Genomic DNA, 9,093 nt, shown 5'->3' with positions numbered 1-9,093 from the left:
TAAAATAAAATAAATATTTGTTAAATAAATAAATGTTTAATTCAATTAACAACTGACTACTTTAGCAAATGTTTGCATGACGGATTTATTTTTATTATCATTAAAACATTACATTAACACATACAATATTAGCTATGCAGCATACTAATGGCAAATTTTAAGTCAAATATGATTATTGTTGTTAAGCAACACTAAAATTAAAACCATTAAAAAACATTTTTGTATACTTGAAATAAAATAAAAATAAGTGTTAACGAATATAAAATAAAATATAAAAATGGCAACTGAAAAAAGTTTACAAGGCAACATTTCTCTCTCTTTTTTTTTTACCTTTAAGTGCTGAAATAACTGAAACCAAATAAACTAATACATTAAAAACGTATGTAGGCATGTTTAAAAAAAATAATAATAAAAATGACAAAAACACAAAAATTTTACAAAAATTAAAGTGAAGACAGAAAATATAAAAATAAAATCTAATTCAAAATATTAACACAATCACTTAGATTCCATTTCAACGAGAAGGCAGCTGCCTATGAAGGCAAGACACAATGAATAATCTTAATCTGTGTTTGTATGGAGTAGCTGTGAGGGTAATTGCTGAAGATATGAGCTCAGCAGATCATCTATGCTGATTGCTCTGGTAATCAGCTCGTGTAAGTAGGTTCTCATGAGGTCTCAGCCTACCTGCAGGATGAGGCACTTGGGCCTGCACAGATCATACGGGCATAATATGAAAATAATCCCATGACATCATTCCGCCTGGTGTTTTTCTAGTACGTTACATGTTGGTCTACAAGCCAACACGTCTCTCCTCAAGCCTAAAACTATTAGATACAAAAACAGCTACGAGGGGTTAGCCATAATGCTAACTTCCCAAAGAAGCCATTGAATTAAACCACACCCCTTTTTCCCAAAGTCACGCCCTCCAAGGATATGACAGCCAATCAGATATCAGCAAACCCTAAGGTGGTTTAGCTGAGTAGCTTCCGCACTGCGCCCCTGCTGGTAGATTACACAACTACACCATTTTCCATTTATTTCATTATACATTTATTTTCACATTTACATTTAGTCATTTATCAGACGCTTTTATCCAAAGTGACTTACAAATGAGGACAATGGAAGCAATCAAAATCAACAAAACAGCAATGATACGCAAGTGCTATAACAAGTCTCAGTTAGCTTAACGCAGTACACGTAGCAAGGGTTTTTTATTATATAATAAATAAAAAGAAAACCAATAGAATCTACAATTTTCATTTCAACTTAAAATTAAACAAGTTAAAATTTTAATAATTTAGTTGTGTTTATAATTTGTATTAGTTTTTGGTGTTGTTAATGGTCTAATTTAATTTTCATTTTCATTTAATTTTAGTCATTTTAGTACGTCACATTCATTTTTTAATACTTTGTTACTTCATTTAACGTTTAATTAATTATTAACGTTATAAAATAAAATAATAAATAAAATAAATTTTATTTTATTATAGTTTTAATTATTTTTTGTCATTTTTATTATTCATTTATTTTTAAGTGTCAATATAGATTTTATTCATTTTTATTTCCATTTTAGTTCTTTTAGTACACCACTTTTAAATTGTGTTATTTCAGTTAATGTCAAGTAATGAATATTACACACACACACACACACACATACATATATATATATATATATATAATTTTAGTTTCATATTTTAATTAGTTTTTATTCTTTTTTATTTTATTTTTGTTTTCATTTAAATTTTAGTTAAAGTTTTAGTAATTTAGTTGTGTTTTTGTCATTTTTATTAACATTTATTTATTTGTTCATTTTTTAAAGTGTCAGTAGAGTTATATATATTATATATATGAAATTATTTGCACAATTTCATTGTTATTATAATTTGTAGGTATACTCACATGAAAAGTATTTTGTTGGAATTTTGTTGACGCAGACTATCATTGGCTCTGAATAAACTATGCAAACTATTATTCCCCCGGGACACTGTCTCCCTTTCCATATAAACAAACAAACAGAAAAGCCCAAATAAATCAGCTCCGAATCTGCCCTAATTGTCCAGTCTCTTAGTAGAAATGTCCAAATATCTGAAAAATGTCATTATTAGCGCGAGCTCTTCTGGGAGGCCATTAAAGAAGTTGCTGGTAAACCTCAAAGGTTTCGTAACTTTGTTGTTGAAAGCCGCAGTAATGTGGGTTTGAGGAGATCATGATGGCAGCCGGACGCGTAACCCTGCGGCTCTGATTCACCATCTTCATCCAGATGTGTGGCCCGGGTCTCTGTGGTTAAAGCGCTCTAGGATGTCGCAATAAAAGGCATTCTCTTCAAATTTGTTGCTTCCTCTTATTCAGCAGATGTGAAGGAGGAGTATTAAAGCAGGCCGAAGTACTTACTTTTGCAGACTGCTTCTCCTAATTAGGCCTAATAAAATACTTTAATGGAATAAAAATGTGCAAAAAGCTACTCACCTAAAGCATTTCAATAAATCAAGTGCATAGACTGTAGTAGGGATGCTTGGGACATGTCCCTACCAATATCCAGCAACTACTAAATCGCCCCTAGCAATAATTTGATCAAACAATTAAATATATGTGTATGTAACCACTGTTGTTGTAATTTTGATCTGAAATGGGTCATACCATTGATATTACCTGAGAAGTTAAATAAAATACGCTAGAAAACCACGTGCTTAGGACGTACATTTAATACAGTGTTGGGGAAAGTTACTTTTAAAAGTAATGCATTACAATATTGCATTACTCTCTAAAAAAGTAACTAATTATGTTAGTCATTTTTGCTTAGTATGGTTGAAGTGGATAATCGAAGGTCAGTAGCAAAGACATTGGTTAATAAAATGGGATTAAATACATATTTAAATATTTGTCTTATTTAACATATTTAATTATTGCAGGTTTGTATATTACCTGAGAAGTTAAATAAAATACGCTAGAAAACCACGTGCTTAGGACGTACATTTAATACAGTGTTGGGGAAAGTTACTTTTAAAAGTAATGCATTACAATATTGCATTACTCTCTAAAAAAGTAACTAATTATGTTAGTCATTTTTGCTTAGTATGGTTGAAGTGGATAATCGAAGGTCAGTAGCAAAGACATTGGTTAATAAAATGGGATTAAATACATATTTAAATATTTGTCTTATTTAACATATTTAATTATTGCAGGTTTGTATAATATTCTGAGTTTGCATTTGACTGTTTTTATTCATTTTGAGGAACCCTGAATCTGTTTTTGTGCAATTGAGATGAGTAAATACATGTTCATATTTAGTCTAGAACTACACACACAGTGAACACAATGCCTCTGCACTTACTCCCGATTTCTCTCAGCATGGCAACACAAGAGCTGTCAGTCAAAACCAAGCGGCAACCTCCCGCTCTCTCGTGAAGCCAACACGGAAGTGACTTAAACTGTAATTCGTCAACTGGCCACTAGAGGCTGGCTGCAAAAGGGAGTCAATCCCATAGACTCCCCATGTTAAAATGCCCAACTTTACAGCAGAAAAAAACATGTTTACAGCCTGGTTAAAAAAATGATTTTGGTCTATATAGCTAATTTTGCCCTTCATGACAACTGTGAGGGGGGTGGAATTTTTTATAACTCATCCATTTAAATTATATTAAGCCTTAAAGTTCTGCATAATTAAAGGCGTGGCCACTTGAGTGACAGGTGGATTGCCGCTGCTGTCACCGGCGTCGAGCTAGGTGGGCGTGGTTTCAGCAACCAGCTCCCGCCTCTTTGCCCGGGAGTGACGCGCGGTGACGCGCTGCCAAGATGGCGACGTCCAACCTCAATTAAACACACCTGAACCAGCTAATCAAGCTCTTAATAGGCATACTAGAAACTTGAAGGCAGGTGTGTTGAGGCAAGTTGGAGCTAAACTCTGCAGGACACCGGCCCTCCAGGACCGAGTTTGGGCACCCCTGGTCTATGGTCAAGACATACAAAGTAACTGGCGTTACTTATTTGAAAAAGTAACTCAAATATTTCCTTATAAATTCAAAATGTATGCGTTACTTTACTAGTTACTTGAAAAAAGTAATCTTACGTAACTTGTGTTACTTAATGCGTTACCCCCAACACTGTTAATACATGTGTGGAGTAAGAACATATAAGGTAGCCGAAGTGTTTAAAACATACGTGCACAGTTCAGTTGGATGAAACAGTTTACCCAAAATTATTTGATTTAGATCTGAGTTTTGGAGCAGGTTTGCGAATCTTTTGATTCAAATCGGAACTTCGAAGCCGATTCACGAATTATTTCGAGAATTGAAAGATTGTGCTCCGATCTGAAATGACGGTTCGTGAATCATTATTCAGATCAGGACTTTGGAGATCTTTTGATTCAGATCGGAACTTTGAAGCTTTGAAGCAGATTCCGATCTGAAAATAAGGTTTCGCGAATCACGAATCATTCTTCAGATCAGTACTTCGGAGCACGGATCGCGAATCTTTTCTTTTTCTTTCTTATTAAACAGTACAAAACATTAAACCATTAAGGCAGTAGCTACATTTATAAAAACAAATTAAAAAAAAGTGTAGCACAGACACAAATTTACCACGGTTTTATTATGTACAGGTGCATCTCAATAAATTAGAATGTCGTGGAAAAGTTCATTTATTTCAGTAATTCAACTCAAATTGTGAAACTCGTGTATTAAATAAATTCAATGCACACAGACTGAAGTAGTTTAAGTCTTTGGTTCTTTTAATTGTGATGATTTTGGCTCACATTTAACAAAAACCCACCAATTCACTATCTCAACAAATTAGAATACTTCATAAGACCAATAAAAAAAAAATTTTTAGTGAATTGTTGGCCTTCTGGAAAGTATGTTAATTTACTGTACATGTACTCAATACTTGGCAGGGGCTCCTTTTGCTTTAATTACTGCCTCAATTCAGCGTGGCATGGAGGTGGTATGGAAGCCCAGGTTTCGTTGACAGTGGCCTTCAGCTCATCTGCATTTTTTGGTCTCTTGTTTCTCATTTTCCTCTTGACAATACCCCATAGATTCTCTATGGGGTTCAGGTCTGGTGAGTTTGCTGGCCAGTAAAGCACACCAACACCATGGTCATTTAACCAACTTTTGGTGCTTTTGGCAGTGTGGGCAGGTGCCAAATCCTGCTGGAAAATAAAATCAGCATCTTCAAAAAGCTGGTCTGCAGAAGGAAGCATGAAGTGCAAAATTTCTTGGTAAACGGGTGCAGGGACGTTGGTTTTCAAAAAACACAATGGACCAACACCAGCAGATGACATTGCACCCCAAATCATCACAGACTGTGGAAACTTAACACTGGACTTCAAGCAACTTGGGCTATGAGCTTCTCCACCCTTCCTCCAGACTCTAGGACCTTGGTTTCCAAATGAAATACAAAACTTGCTCAAGTATGGTGACCCATACTCAGAATTTGTGCTCTGCATTTAACCCATCCAAGTGCACACACACACACAGCAGTGAACACACACCCGGAGCAGTTTGAATTTTTATATTTGGGATATGGTCATTGTGCTACTTTGGGACATTTTTTGACTGGCCATTGGCCTAGTTTTGTCATGCAGACTCTGCAACCCTGGCTGTATGGAGCAGAACAGATGCTTTTGTGTATTTGTGTAACTGAATTCTACATATAGTTCCTTTTAAGATGAATGGGATTGCAAACAGCTTTCTCCAGGTAGATTATGGTCTGTTCTGCTGTTTAGTTACTGAACACCAAAGACCCCAAAAAAAACATGCTGCTCTCCCTTCATCATTAAAGAGACCGCAAACAGCTCTGACCCCTAGAAACTGGCCATCTGGAGCTCCTGCGGCTCTTTAATTACTGCTTACTCATTCAGCTGAGGCTTTTATCTGAAGTGACTTACAGTTCACTTTGTGAGGACGATTCCCCTGGAGTAACCTGAGATGTCCCGCTCAAGGGCAGAATGATGATAGCTCACAAACCAATCTTTGGGGGGTTTGAACCTGCAACCTGTGGTCATCATCACTGTCTATACAACAGCGCTATGGTGATTTACACTGATTTACATTCTCCAGGGGGTCTGCGGCCTACTGTGTGTTGATACCACTGTCAGATTAAAGGGGTCATACGATGCTATTTTAAAGATCATTATTTTGTGTATTTGGTATAACAGAATATGTTGACATGCTTTAATGTTAAAAAAACACATTATTTTTCAAATACTGTACATTATTGTAGGTCCTCTATGCCCCGTTGCAAATCTTCCCACATCGTGACGTAGGTATGTGGGGGCGTGTTAGAACGAGCCGTTTTAGGTAGGCGTGGCTGACTCTTAACTTTTATAAAGAATATCTCTTTGGATTTGAGACTTTAGTCTTTGCAACTTTACAGATCTTCTTTATGCACCAAGAGCTTGTAACACTCCAAAGAGAAAGGAAAAATTTAAATGATTCGAATTTTCAGAATATTTATGTTTGGAATATCACACTAGCATACTACTCTTATCGCCGCCGTATATAGTGTGTATATTATACGAAGTATGCACATTTTCCATACATGGGCTGAATTTGGAATATGTTTTTTCATGGCAGAAATAGTATGCTAGTATGCTAAATAAAATATAACTAATTAGATGAAAAGTTGAACTTAAAAAACTTAAAATTTGAAATGTTGACTGTTGAAGTTCAAGTTCAAATACTAAAAAAAACTTAGTAAGAATGACAAAAGTGCATAATAGAAATGAATAAAACGTAAACTAAAATAAAAATTAGTGAAAACGATAATGACATTACTGAAGTACTAAACTACTAAAACTGAAATAAAAAAACGAATGTTTTGAAAAACAAACTAAAATTAGATTACAAATTGTAAAAATGAGAAAAGTTGCTTTGTCAACTAACTGAAATTAATAAGTTGATGTACTAAAATTACTAAAACGTAACAAATAAAAACGGCAAAAGCATAACAAATAAACCTAAAACAAACTAAAATTAAAATGAAAACTGAAAATACTGTATCCTACATGGTTACTGTCAACTAAAACTAATACTAAAACTATTAAAAAACCGTTAATTGAAATAAAGTTTAAATAAAATACAAATAATTAGATGAAAAACATTAGACAGGGAAACATTTTCAGAAACCGAAGTAAAAATTAAACTTTTTTTGTGTCCTGGAAAACACTTCAGCTGTTTCCTAACTGAATTAAACTCAATAAAATTACCATCTCAAACAATTTTTACTTACTGTAATTAATAGCTTAGCATCTTAGCAAGCTAAATACAACATAATTTTTGAGAAAATGTTTTCTGTGATACAAGTAGTGACATATCACGTTTACCACAGATAGTATTCATTGATTAAAGCTCCAAATGTTAGCTTTTCATAAAAACACCAACATAAAGTTTTCTAAGCCAACAACAAAACTGAATATTAAAGTCGAACATGTCTTTGTTTACTCAAAAACGTAATTTTGACATTTATGCTGATGATCAAGTCCCATGCAAAGCATACTGGGAACTAGAAATACTTAGTTCTGACACAAAACATTAAAGTAAATTAATTTCTATTTTACAAGTTTCAAAAAGTATAAGAACTGTGTTGCTTTTGTTAATTTAAGAAGATTGAACAAGTAGCCACATTTTTTTGTGCACATGGATATTTTAATAAACATTTCCACTAGAGGGCGTCATAGGTTTAAGATACTACACTCATGTACAGTATGTTTACTATGTAACCAAGACTATTTTCAGAAAAGTTGTCAGTTTTTTTTTTTCTTTTTTGTAATGGCCGTCTATGATCATATAAAAAAAAACGTGTGCTAAATGATAAAAACTTTGAGTGAATTAATGAGTAATGAAAGCATCACTAGTAGATCTAGTCTCACGGGTTAGTTAAAACACAAAACATCTCAGGTATGTTTTTATCAGTTCTCATGTCGAATGGGATTCAAAATCCTCTGACGCGTCTTTCACTCTCAAAGGCACGTCCAAGTCATTCCAGAGCCTGACATAACTTTTGATGACTAAACTTTTATCATTTGTTCCTTAGTGTTTTAAATCTTTTGTATTGTTCCGAGTATTTGTTGATCGCTCTTAGTGCTATTGTAGCTAATTATGATATTTTGTAAGCCAAACGGCATACAAACTCTTGCACCTGTTCAAATGATAAATGATATTCTTACGTTTGCAGAAGCAGGTAAATGAGCTGAAAAGTTGATCAGCCCAGCTCACTTCAGGCTCAAATGGTTGCTGACAAAGAAAAGCAGGTCATTAACCTCAGATCACACTTCGGATCAGGTTGGACGAGTTCCCGCCTCGTCTGATAGAAGCAGCTGATGTTATGAAAGGAACTCTCAGAATGTTACCTCAGCAAGACTCTGTTGACAAGAAAAACATGGATCGCTATTCGTGCGTGAGAGACGAGGACAACGAAATCTGACTCGAAATGATTCACGGATTCAAACAAGATCCTATTTTCCAATCGCTAACGTCAATTTAATATGAATCATATTCGCAGAACTCCGCCAAAATCTAGATGCTTGAACTTCTCAGCGTAGTCCAAATCTTTATTAAGAATCCCTCATAAATATATGAATTTATTTACAGGCATGTGTTAATATTTCTGCAAAGCATGTTATTTTACAAGAATAATAATAATAAGTTGTTAAAATCGTGGAAACGCACTTTTGAATAAAGTAATATATAGCTACTCCAGAAATGAGATGAGATTTGAGCCAACATATTCAGAATCTATAATAGGCTAACAAAATATTCACCTTGTGGGAATCTTGTTTCTATTTTTTTTCTCTGAGGAAAATACTGCAACTATATTTACATTACGCAAAAAGTGAAAGTGATCTGGAAACCAATTATCTTAATGATATGGAAAAATATTAGACATTTACATTTTCTTTTCTTAGGCTACTTCTAGTTTATTGGGATCAATTTGAAAACATCTTCAAATCAACACTGAAAAAAACGTATTTGTCCAGCAAAAACAGAGCTTTGTTACCCATATGGCAAAATTTGTTTTCTAAATATACCAAAATATATTATACCAAAATAACTCTCAAAATTTATTTTAGGGGCAAGAAAATACATTTCCCAT

The sequence above is a fragment of the Sinocyclocheilus rhinocerous genome, unplaced genomic scaffold (assembly GCF_001515625.1).
Source record: "Sinocyclocheilus rhinocerous isolate Xijiao unplaced genomic scaffold, SAMN03320098_v1.1 scaffold2739, whole genome shotgun sequence".
In the NCBI taxonomy this organism is placed as follows: domain Eukaryota; kingdom Metazoa; phylum Chordata; class Actinopteri; order Cypriniformes; family Cyprinidae; genus Sinocyclocheilus; species Sinocyclocheilus rhinocerous.
This window is presented reverse-complemented; position numbering follows the sequence as displayed.